We start from the raw sequence: 13,382 nt of genomic DNA on the forward strand, positions 1-13,382 counted from the left end.
TAGAAAAATTGTACTGACATGTGCCATGCTGCACAACATTTGCTGTCGCAGGAATGTGCCACTACTCCTGATGCTCATGTGCAGCCACCTGAGGATGGGAGTGAAGGTGATGACGTGCCTGAAGGTGTTGCACGTGCACAAAGGGTTGGGCTGAGGGAGGGGAGGTTGGCCAGACAGGGCTTGATTGATGATTTTTTTTTAAACGGATGACGGCTACATTTTGCACATGTCACTTCAACATTAAAGAGCACTTAATCACAATCACAACTGTCCATGCTTTGTGAATTTTGAAATGTGATTTATTCTCAGTTTAACTATCCCCCCTCCCCCAGTGAACACCGATCACACAATCCCCCCTCGCCCCAGTGAACACCCAGCACACAAGCCCTCCTCCCCCCAGTGAACACCCAGCACTCAATCTCCCCTCCCCCCAGTGAACAGCCAGCACACAATCCTCCCTCCCCCCAGTGAACAGCCAACACACAATCCCCCCTCCCCCCAATGAACTCCACACAACAGTGCAGTTAGGTGCATGTTTGTTCTTAGGGCACCCACAACGATGCCATGTCCAACTACGATTGTCGTGGGCGCTTTCCATGTCCAGGCCCCTCTGGTGTGTGTTACCTCAGGTGGCGCATTGAACGGCACCTAGGAGAAGGCTCAAGGGATCCCTCCGTGGGTGTAGTGGAGGTCGATGGGACTGCCCGGTTGCTTGCATATGCTGACGGAGAAGGTTGTTCCCTTCCCTTGACTGCTCAGCAAGTGCTGATACTACCTCGCACAACTCCCTCACCCTTTGACCAAACCCTGTCAGGGCTGAGGTGCATTGCTCCACCACTCTGCGTGTGCGTGCATTGTCTTGCGCAATGTACTTGCAGCCATGGCGTATGGATGCACTGATGGCCTTGATGTGCCGGCTGTGCACTTTGGCCATGGATTCAACTTTGGCCTGTTTGGCCTCAATTACGTCCAGTCGTCCCATCACTGCTGCTCCCGTGATGAAGGGTACCCCTGGTGTGGCAGGTACCAGCCTGCCACTTGTGTGCTGTTGGGGGGGGCTGCATGGGGACATGTTGCCGGCTTGGATTGGGCTTCCGGGCTCTGAGTACCGGTCTTCAGGTCTGCCATATGATGGCCTGATGGCCTGTCTTCGTCTGGCTGTGGTGTGCGGACACGACACACATGCACACGTGGGGTTTGTGCTCCCTGTGTGCCTGGCCCTGGGGTCCCCTGTGGTGTGCCCATCCCTTAGGTGTCACTGCTTCCGGGGGGATGCAGACGTCCTGCCTGATGCGCATGTGAAATTGTCACACCCACGTCGTGCTTCGACCCATAAGTGACTCCCTCTGCATCGGGAGTATGCATGGTGGCTTGGGGCGAGCTGGCCGCGGACTCCCTGCTGACATGTGGGTGCTGCAGCCGTCTGGTTGGGCTGTGTTGTGGTGATGTGGGATGTGGCCTGCGTCAGTTCCCTTCCGCGCGGCCCCTTTGTGGGGTGGTGGTGCTGGTCGAGGCACGCTGCCTCGGGTGCTGTGATGGTGTGGCCTCCTCCCCGTCATCTTCATCCCGTGAGGTTTGCAGTGTGCCTGTGGGGTACATAGGGTGTGGATTGAGTTCAAGGCAACCTACATAAGTATCAAGCAGTTCATGCCATCAAGTTGGATTGTAGACAGTATCAATTATGCATTCAACTTGCATTTTGTTCAGTCACCATGTGGTGATTGGTGTGATGGATGTTTGTGTGACAAGATCACATACGGGGTTGGGGTGCACTGTGCTCAGGTTCCTGGGGGTGTATTCTTGCACACTCACACTCTACGTAGCTGTCCCATGGCTATGGATGTCTGTCCCAAGCCTCTTCGATTGATGCACTGCACATGCAGGGTCTAGTCTAGGCAGTACTACGGTTCAATGGTTCAAGGGGTCACTTATGGGTGTCTGCATTGCCTAACACGTATTCCTTCACATTCATTCACTCAGCGTCTGCATGTGTGGTACTTTCAGTTGCATGCATTTGGGTTGGGACTCACCTGCAGTCGGATCAATGCTAGTGCCTGCCTCCACTCCACCAATTCCCTCGATGGTGCCAATGTCAATCAGGACAGTCATCTTCTCCTCCCAGGGTGTGAGTTCGGGTGGGGGTGGTGGTGGCCCTCCTCCAGTGCCCCTGCTTGCACTCCTGTGCTTTGAGAGGATGCCGCGGAATCTCACATGCAAGTCGTTGAGGCGCTTGTGACAATCCTCGCCATCCCGGGGCACGCGCCCCACTGCAGATACCCTTTGGCTGATGTTGCGCCAGATCTTTGCTCGGCGCTGGCCATTGGTCTTGCGCTGCTGCAGTTCTTCATGGTGGATCTCTGCCTCCTCCACCAGTACGGCTGACTCCTGGTCACTAAATTTGGGCTTCCTCACCCTGTCCAGGGCAGACTTGCCCCTAGTGCGCTCCTGTGACATGATTCAGTCTTCCCAGAGGTAGATGGCTTGCAGGGGCAGTGATATACGACGAATTGTGATTTCCAAGATGGCCATCGCTTTGTTTCCCGTTCCAGCAGTGACGCGTTTCCCGCGCGCTAATGGCGCGCGCTCATGGCACACGCTATTAGCGCAGTATGGCGGTAGCGCACAGTGCGCCAGATTTATGGGTTCTTGGACCGTTTTCCTGTTGAGCGCTATTTGTGCTACCGCCATGTCGCTGTGCACGTGCATGAAAACTCGTGACCTGGCGGACTATCGGCCGGGGGCTTGGCGTTAGCGCTATTTACGCTCGACGGGAAAACCGCTGCATTACCGTCGAACTCGTGATGAGGCCCTATGTGTTCCCAATGTATCTGTTAGCATTACCACTTTTGCCTGCGAGAGTGCTCTCCATGTTGCAACATTGTTAACTTGTTCATGTTTCACTTCATGTCTGTAGTGCTGGGAACTGTTTGTCTTCCCACCGTGGGCGAATACCCATTGTCTAGCTCGCCCGCAACGCGTGATTGAGGACCACAAAATCAAGCTGTTCTGGTAAGCAATTTATAAGGATTTATTCTGTTTTACTGCAGATGGCCCCTTGTCATCTTAGGTTTGGAATGTGCTGCTTGCCTCTGACCTTGGCTGTCAGTCTTGGCCTTCCTGCTCTGTGCAGCCTGGTTCTGCTTCCCTCGTCTCTCATCCTGCAGCTTGTGGCCTTATGTGATCCTCGTTATACTTATACTATGATTTCTACACTTCTGTATTGTGCTGTGTTTCCCGTAAGTTAGTCGTATTTGGTCCTGTCAGGCTCCTTAAGTGATCCAGTAGTTCCATAGGGTTAGTTGCCATAAGCTTGTTCTGCATTTCTTTGTTGCCTTGCGTTCAGCATTTCTGCACTTAGCTAATCAGAAAAATAAAAAAAGCTTTTGACAATCTGTATATGTATCTGTCCTCTATCTACATAACTGTCTAAACATGTTTTTCGTCTACACAAGTGTGTATTTGAGTAACATTGTGCATGGTTGTGAGTGTGTTTCATGACTAACGTGGCTATGCCGTGGTGTCACTAATGATGTCAACCGAGTGGTTTCTCAGCATTTATTCAACATCATCCATCGAGGCATTTGGGTCTACAACCAATGTTGAAGCACCTGTATCCATAAAGACATTCGGTGGATAAGGTTTGAATCACTGTCTGAGAGATTATCTTCCTGCATATGTGTCAGTCACTGGTCCTCCTGTGGCCTGGCTGAATAGCAAGTGACTTCATGCATTTCTGACTCTTCGGGCTGTAATGTTCATGGGGATGAGATGGGGCATTCCAGAGACCCTCTCTTCAAAATTACCTGTAATTTTACCATAATCCTTAACTGGGATAGAAGCCCTTCCCACCCCCGGCCGGTGGACACTCTATCAAGGATGGCTAGCAGGAGGTAGGGAAAGGGGGGAGGGCCATAATGAATGGGACCAGTCGGGAGGACTAATAGTAATGCTGATTACAATGTGTAATCTGCTGTTATCTCCGGTCCCCCTTCCTTTCACATTCCTTACTAGAGGAAGATTTCGCAATAGTACAACATAATGAGAGACCTCTATTCAGAAATGCTGCTGGCTAGTGACGCACCAGCGCTCTTACATGGATATCAGCAAGTACCAATGTTTACGCTTCACAGGTGTTCCAAGGTAGGCCTTTGCTGCCACCTAGCAGACGCAGACTCTCCTCAAGCATGCCAGCATGACGGAAATGACAGCTGCTTGAACACCTAGGCTTTTGAAAGGACCATTTTGTCATTTCCGGTTCAGTGCAGTACATTAAGCTGGAAAATTGAATGATGAAGAGACACCTAGTGGCGAAATGATAGGCACGGCCTGACACGGCTTTATAGGCCATGAATCAGAATTAAATTGGGAACTAAATAGCCTAGAGATCAGATGTGCTGGTGAGATGGCCATTTCGGCTGATAGAAAAGAGACATATGTAAAAATGTCCCTCTCAAGCTCGAGCGCAAGACCACTCCTAAGGCAGCCTTGTCACACACCTCAGCTTCAGTATCTGGAAGCCCATTTTGAGGAAAACTTGTATAAAATTATGCATCAGAGCACATCGGGATTGTGGCATTAATGAAAACTACAAGATGCGAAGTGCACTGAGTCATCAAACGGGCCCATAAAACCGCCGCGCACTGGTCTGTTCTGGCCCGCGGTGAAATGCCCTATTGCCCTGCAGGCCAATAAGAGCTTGTGACGAGTTCTTCCTGTGAGCGCCGCACTGTGAGCATGCAGCCACGCACATCCTCCTATTAGTAGATTCAGATCGAAGACGCAGTTTTGCAGCAACAGCTCTGCATTCACCGCTCGGAGCTTGATTCCTTCAGACCAATCATGCCTTGATAATGCTATTATATATTACTTTTCTGTTGACGTGTTCTTTTCGCTCTGAAGCGGGTGTTTTCACCCAAAGAAGAGTGCATCTCATCTAGAAACGTTCCTGAACATTGCATAGCCACTTCGTTTGCTGTCATATGCCCGGGGACATGAAATAATTGACTGACGAGAACTATACAACGCGGGAAACATAAACAACTGACCACGATACTAGGGCATAAAAAGAACCTGCGTAAAGTAAATGCTCCAGCTCGTCTTGCAAGGATAGCTAAGGGGCGGACGGCGCAAAGCAACACAGGTTCGATCCCCGGGTCCGCGCTTAGAAACCTGGGGTAGCGAGCGTGTTGTAAATAACCCATTACAATTGCAAGTGCAATACATGCAGGTAATTGTTGGAAAGCGATTCTACTGAACGGGCAACCTCTTTCGTGCCAAAAATACATCCCTGTTACTGACGTGATAGATTATCTGCTGGTGAAAGTTCTGGGATTTATTTCGGTGGAGACCGAAGCCTTAATTGCAGGGGTCAAGTCCTAAAATTTAAATTGGGGGGACTCATCAACAAATGAATGGGATGTGATGTAGCCAGAAATGATCATTCCAAGGTGAAATATACACATTTCATTAAATTGGCATTGCTTAAGCACCCAAATTGCACAGAACGAATACCATTTGCCTTTCATAAAATGAACACACACAAAACCAAGACAGGGGGCCTCATAACGCAGTAGGCGGTAGCCATGGCGCTATTAGCACCGTGGCTACCCCTTTACCGCATTCCGGGTCCGGGTTCCCGAAATTGGGACTTACCGGGTCATTCCACCCTTGGAGGACCTGGTAAGTCTCCATTCCGGGAACCATTCCCCATTCCCATTCGAGCCCCCATAGGGCTCAATGGGAATGGGGAAGGAGCTAATAACGGTACCGCAGTTTGCGGTACCGTTATTAGCTCTGAAGTCCCTTAACGGGTCCCTTCCATAACGTCTGTTAAAACCAGGCGTTAAGGAAGCGACCCGCTAAGGGACCTCGGAATAGGGTGTTCAGGGATTACCGGCACCGGTGCCCTTACCAGTGATGGTAATCCCTTACCGCCTACCGCATAATGAGGCCCAGGATATTTTCTTCTAATAGTGTTTTTAAAAACGTTAAAAGGTGTGCATGTTTTAAACTCCAAGAACCAAAACAAATGTTTTCCCTGGGACTTGCAGTACCTAAATGGGACATTTCACCTTTAGTTGTTTGTTATCCTTCATAGGGTTGCATAGTGCAGTGGTGACGTTGCCGGGCTTTCAAACCTGACTATTGTGCTTTGATCCCAGAGGTTGGCATGAATTCAAAGAGCACATTCAATGTTTCTCACTTCATCTGGGCGGACTGAGTCCACCCTCTGAATAAAGTGGGGGGACTCGTGTAACCTCGACTTGAGCCCTGCTTAATTGCTAGACGTGGTTGCAGCTGCTGTTCTTCACATACTACCAGGGAAAGCACTACCCATGAATAATGCAGCCTGCAGTTTCCGCGATTCCGAACACGAATTCAATTGGCAGCAAATGGGTAATTTGCCCAAGTTCCTAATTGAAATCTTTTTTTTATTTTTTAAATGAGCACTCGTATATCGACTCTTGCAAAGGTCGATAGAGCAATGAGAGACCCCCTACCCCTCGTTCACCTTTAATAGTTATTCCCTTTCCAGTCGCAAAAACGGTCCAAAGGTGCCTGAAATGGCATTGGCAAGCAAGGACAAATGCATTGCATTAAACTGCAACTAATACGATTATGAGAACATGACTGTACTTTTGAGATGTTACTCTGACAGGGGTTCCAGATGTAACAATTCCATCCTGAGAGATGCCAAGGCGAGGTGCATTGGATGCACGCGTGCATTTGGTTTCTTTATGTTGAAATTAGTGCACGAAAATAGTCACAGAGCCTGATTCATGTAATATTCTGCAACGAACACGCTGATTCATGGAACAGTGCAAAGTGTCTTTTTTCCGTGCAAAGTGTCTTTGCACAGCAAAAATAAACTTTGTATTGTTCCATGAACCAGGGAGGAGCAGTGCAAAGTGTATTCTTGCAGTGCAAAGTCACATTGCATGGCAAAAAGATACTTTGCACTGTTCCATGAATCAGGGTGTTTGTTGGCAGTGCAAAGTCACTTTTTATCAGTAAAACGTCACCAAAAAATTCCATGAATCGGGACCAGAGAGTCCATGGGCCCGATTCTCAAGTTGGCGCAGTGAGCATGCTAAAGAGCACGATTCACTGTGCCAAATCAGGACGCCCAGCCTCCACCACTATTCTCAAGTACGCCTGGGCGTCCTCATAGTGTAGGACTGTGCATCGTGTTCATTGCGCCTGTTTCTGGGAACAACAGGCATGTGATGTTGCAAGAAAATGTGTTTAATAATTCATGGTTCTTATGATATAAGCTATTCCAAGTCCGACAAGTACACTAAACCAAGCTACTGGAATAATGAATGCTCACCCTAACAGCAGCTTCAACGTTGTATCCTACCCTGACACAGAATACAACGTTGACGTTTACTTTACTGATTTGCCCACCCACCTGCACAGCGACCAGCTTCTTGTGGCACTCCTCCACAATACCGCCACCAAAATGGTACCGTATATGAGCGCCACTTTAGCGCACATTTAAAAGTGCAGGAGTGCCACCAGAGTACCTGCCTTAAGTGGCAGGTAACGAATGTGGCGGGTGCTAGGTTGGTTTCCCATACATCCTAGCAACCGCCACATATATTCCGAAAGTGGCGCATTCATTGTTAAGGAGAATTCTCATTTCTGTGCTAATTCCCCTCCACCTTAGAGACCCCCAGCTCTTTTTCTGGACTTTAGGACTTTTTATTTTTATCCTGGAGTGAGTGAGACCTTTCTCTCACTCTCTCATGTATTTTTCTCTGATTTGGACTCTGTGTTTCTTTTGGTTGTGGAGTCTGACAAACTCCATAGGCATCACCTTTTGTATTGTGACACCCATCACCCTCCCATCACCCTAATTTCAGTTTCCCAGAGAAGTCCTTTGGATTTCTCTTAAGGTTTGAATACCTTCTCTTGGGTAAACTGTTCCCAAGAGTAGTAAAGTGAAATTGACTTTACTTACCTTTTTCCTTTTGTAGACCCAGGACGCACCATCTTATGTGGAGTGCTGGGGGGGGTTGTCTACCTTATCATGTAAAAAAATTGATGTTACCCTCACTACAATTAATGGCTGGTGGCAGTGGTTTAATTTTCCCACCATTGTGCATTTTTTTTTACCGCAGGCTGAATCCTCAGCTGAAGTATTGCACCCATGGCCCAGTCTTCTTTTTTCCCCATTTCTTGATTGTGAGGTCTTTTTTGTTTTTACTCTGCACGCCAAACTAGGTTTGGTTCCTTTGTTCATTTTGTCTTTTTAGGGATTCACGGGTGAAGCCCGACTCTGCCCCATCATGTCTGGCAGGGCAGGAAGCGAGGGCGGTACCAGAAACTCCCTGTGCTTAGTCTCCTTGGTTACAGGAATGCGCCCAAAAGTGATTGGCTGGCTGGCTGTCCTCCGAGGACAGCCACCATGCTGTGTGAGTGAGAGATAGGCTGCAAATGAATGTGAGAAATCTGCATAAAAGGCGAGGTCTCTTGGAGAGAAGGCAGAGTCGACCACCAGACAAAGGAACCAAAGAAGAAACTGGAGCTTGCTACACCCTCCTAGACAGTTGGTTTGCCTGGCAAAGGCCTTCTGCAGTGCTGAAGCTCCAAATTGTGTATCGACTAGAGAAGCCCGGAACGGATGACTTCTTCTCTTGGGTTGGTGGGACCAACTGACCCCAAGACGAACTTAACTGGAACCCCTCTCCTTGCTGGCTGTACCTATTTGCTGCTGCTGGAACGGAGTGCCAGGGGACAGGAACACCAGGAATGAGTGCATCGTATTTAAGCCAGACCCGAGCTCCAGGAAGATCCTGAGGATCTTGAAGCATCCTGAAGCATCCTGAAGCAGGGTGACCCAAGCCAGAGACACCTCCACAGAGCACAAGACCCCAGAAGCAAGGGAAGCCCACAAGGTGTCCAAGAACCGCGGTGGTGCTATTTGTCGGTAGCTAAATCTGCGAAGTTCTGCTGTACTGGAGTAAGCCCATTGCGGCTGCTGACCTTCAAACCGCAGTGCAGAAGTCCCCAGACATCCTCCATCTTGTCCCCACGACTGAGGCAGAGGAACACAGGATCTGCAGGACTGCAACAGGAACAGCAGCCAGCTAGACCCTTTTCTTCAGACCTAAGGTACTGTATAAACTAGGGGTACTTACCTCTTGTTGTTTGTAGCTTGCTTGTTCTCATGGAGACTTGCATCAGTTGCCTTTTGCAGAGTTGCTTGCATCTTTGCTTTTAACAAGCCTCCCAGCTTGTGGCCCAACAGTGATTCTTTTCTACAAACTCTCTACATAACATTGTGTAAGACTTTTGTGCTATCTACAAGAAGTGCCTCAGCTTCCCTAGACTTTGCTCAATTGACATTGACTGTTTTGGCTCCCTGCAGACTCTTCTTTGACTTTGTGTTTATCCGTCCCTCAAAAAGCCATACATAAGTTGCTTGTATTGCTGGGAAAAGGTTAACCTATACTTCATTGGGGGATTGTAAAGGCTGTTCAAAGAACTTGTTAACCTTTATTTCCTCCCATAACCTTTTCCTTTTTCCATAACTCCAGTATTGCATTAAGTGTTAAAGTGATATATCAATGTCCACAGTGTCCTAGCTATTGAAGTCACCTCATGGTGTAGGCAGTGTGTGGGTGACATCCCAAAAGGGTATCGACTTACTTAACTGAAACTGAAGGAGTGTATTTTTGAAGTGTATTTTATTGTTACACATTGCCCTTTCTAAAGAAGGCTTATTTTAAAACTGGCTGTTAAATTAATAAATAATTATTTTAATAAGAAACCTTGAGTGTAAGTGTTATTTGAATACTTATCACTGTGAATCTCTATATTGCACCTCTACAGCTCACTCTGACCCCTCTTGAGATAAGTCTGACTCCTCAGTCACTCTCCCAACTTGTGTAGTACAGGCCTATACCAAAGGTTGGGTTCCCTATTGCCAAGAGGACACGGCTGGTGCAGTCTTCCGCAGGGTTATTCCATACAATCTTGCCTAACATTTATATCGACTTCGGAAGAATGCGCCACCTTCAGAATCGGACTTGAGTACCGAAAACATGGTTAACGCTTTTGACAACCTTTTCTCTACTTAACACCTGCTTGAGATCGGGCCCAGGGATACATGAGCACTTTATTTAAATAATTACATATTTGTTATTTAACGAATGTGCTACCGAGAAACATTTCCTGTAAAAATACAACACATACACAATGTTTGTGCTTCAAAATAACATTTGTGGAAAACATCTTAAAGATAAAGAATATAGAAATGGAAATGTTGATGCTAAATCCAATAAAGGCAAAGAGGAAACTTATGGCAGGGGATTGGATCTCTACCCAAGATCAATGTGAAAGTCTTAAACAAAAAAGACTGCTGAACGCAGCGAGGAAAGAACTAAATGTCCTTCCTAGATACCTTCAACAATTTCTATCTTCAAGGTATAGAGACGTAATGCTTAGATGCCGTTTAAACGCCTTGGACACAAAGGAGGTGCAATGGCTAAGAAAACCCCCAAGAGCGGAAAACACTCAGCGTTGATACTGTGAGAACAGTGATACTGTTGAAACACCCATGCATTTGATAACCAATTGTGAATTATTAAAGCAAATTAGAAGTGCCTTCTTGGAGGGGTTTGAACCGATGGGTGAAACCCTTAATCCAACCGAGTGGTGGGTGTGGGTGTTAATAGGGGAACAGACTAGATTGATAATTGCTGTAATGAAAATGTTGGAATTTGTGCTAAGACCAGTGTCTAGATAGGAGAAAATGAAGCCAGTTTTTTTTTACATTTTTTTTTTATTTTGATACAGCTGAATTTAATCAACTTTTCAAAAAAAAAATAAAAACAGATGAAGTAAAAGTACAAGAAAGATACATTAAAATGAATAGTAAAAGAGAACAAACAATACAAATGAATTAGGAAAGTCAACTATACAAATCTCATTTCTGAGACGTACAATTAGTTCTACACACTTTAAAATTAGTAACAATAAATGATTACATATTAATTTCAGAAGGTAAAATTACATCAAGGAAATGAACTATTGCTTTGATCATGGAAAACTTAGTTCCAGCAATAATTAAATTCCAAATCTGATTTTCATCATATTGATTATACATATTTAATACATGAGCAAAATGTTTAGTTCGTAAGTCTTGCAAATTGGTACAGGAGATGATTAGATGTTGCAATGTCTCCTTTTCTGTCGACAACTCGCAGAAACGACAATATTTCAAATTATAAGGAATTATATGACACCGACTAAGCACTTCTCTAGTTAAATACAGGTTTAATCTAAAACGTAGGAAGTTGTTTCTTATAACTGGTGCAGGACATTTCAGCAAATAACTCGCCACTTGGCCAAGCTTTTTATGACCAAAGTTATCTCTAGTGAAATCTTTGAATTTCAGACAAATTTCAGAATTTAATGTCCAGGCACAATGATAAAACTTAGTTTTGGCCTGTGCTGGTCTTTCAACCAGAAGTGTAATCGTTATGTCCGCTTCAGAGAAAATAGTCAATATCTGGTTTCGCCATGTGAGTGGAAAGAGATGTTTCGATTTAGTTAGATGGTGAGCCACCGTACTCAAAATGTTGTTATTTTCCAACCCCAATAAACATTTGCGAAAAAAAGCACACATTCGCCACTTGACTCTAGATGCTAACGAGTTCAAACCCAACTCAAACCGTAAAATAGGCATGGGTGTACAATTCAGGAGATGTAACACTTTTCTCCAGAAGCAGGCTTCTAGTTTGTTCCGCTTTTCATCACTGGAGTACAGTTTCGATTCAGCCGCATAGATCAACATTGGTACTACCTTTTGCTCATAGAAAAGTAGGATGTGTTTCAGCGTAAATTTACCATACTTATAATGCAAAATTTTAGCTTGCGAGATCAGATTCAAGAGTTTGACCTGCAAGTTAGTCTGATACAGATGATCAATTCTTGTGTTCGGCACCATAAGCCCCAAATATTTGTACTCCGATACAGTTTTCAATAACACATTACAAATCGACCATGGGTAGTTAAATGTTTTGTTTTTGACGTGTGATTTACAGATCATAATTTGTGATTTGTCAAAGTTCACAATTAAATGATTATTCTTCACATAAGTCGTAAGGGCACCCAGTCAATTTTGGAGACCATTAGGTGTCTGGGATATTAAAACCAGATGGTCAGCGTACAAAAGCCACGCTATGCGCTGTCCCCCCATCCAGTTTTAAGGATGTGCTGTTATGATAGATAAAGAATGATTATGGATGGAATGTTCATGTTGTAATGTTAAAAAAAAAATCATTGTTTTTACTTACAATATATTTTGTTTGTTTGACTTTGAAACCAATAAAACATAAACAAAACAAAAAAATAACATTCTCCATGCTGCAGTACACTGTAGAAGGAGGGATCTGTTCCCTCCTTCCACCACAGTACTGCAGCATGTAATGGGACATTTGTCTGTGCTGTATTTGTGCAGTTCTGTCCCACCAATCCCACCCCCCCAAACACCAATGTTTGGCCACCCACCTGCACTGCGACCGTCTTCATGTGGGACTTCTCCACAATGCCAGCACCAAAATGGTACTGTATATGTGCGTCACTTTAATGCACATTTAAAAGTGGAGGAGTGCCACAAGAATAACCGTCTTACATGGCAGGTAACTAATGTGGCGGTTGCTAGATTGCATTCCCACCCATCCAAGCAACCGCCACATATATTCCAAAAGTGGTGCATTCATACTGACTTTGGAAGAATGTGCCACCTTCAGAATAGGTCTTAACGCATTTTACAACCTTTTTGGGACTTAACACCCAATTGAGAATTGGGCACCATGTGTATATTTGGTAGGGAGCAAATAATATTTTGACTCTTTCTTTAGGTTTGTCAAAAGGCTGCTTTATTCGAGTTAGGTGCGTTTTCTATTCTCTACATCCACATCTTTTTGTCTTACATCCTATACATGAACAGTCAATTCACTAATACATTTGTTTTCCTAAACCTCTTTCTCCCCTAGACAATTATCCCACAAAATGCACTGTCAAATCATTGGTTTGTAATTTACAAGGTGGCCGAAACTACTGCATTAGAGTACAGACAGGGAGAGATGACATATGAGGAGGGGTACACAGCTTGTAGGTGTTATTTGGTTATTTACCCACCCATTGGTTGCCCATGGCCATGCTGGTCCCTATGGACATTCCCACACATACCTCTCCAACCCAAAACATACCCTCATGGGATCTCTGAGCTAACTTTATTAAGCCTTAAAATTAAACTTTGTGTTCAAAGTGCCTGTCAGGGCTTTTTCAAAGCAGTATTCTGAAAGATTATGATTTCATTAGTGTTGTAAACGCTCTACTTGTGTAATAAGAATGTCTTAAAAAGGGCT

The sequence above is a fragment of the Ambystoma mexicanum genome, chromosome 4p, assembly GCF_040938575.1.
Source record: "Ambystoma mexicanum isolate Mex_15411 chromosome 4p, UKY_AmexF1_1, whole genome shotgun sequence".
In the NCBI taxonomy this organism is placed as follows: Eukaryota; Metazoa; Chordata; class Amphibia; order Caudata; family Ambystomatidae; genus Ambystoma; species Ambystoma mexicanum.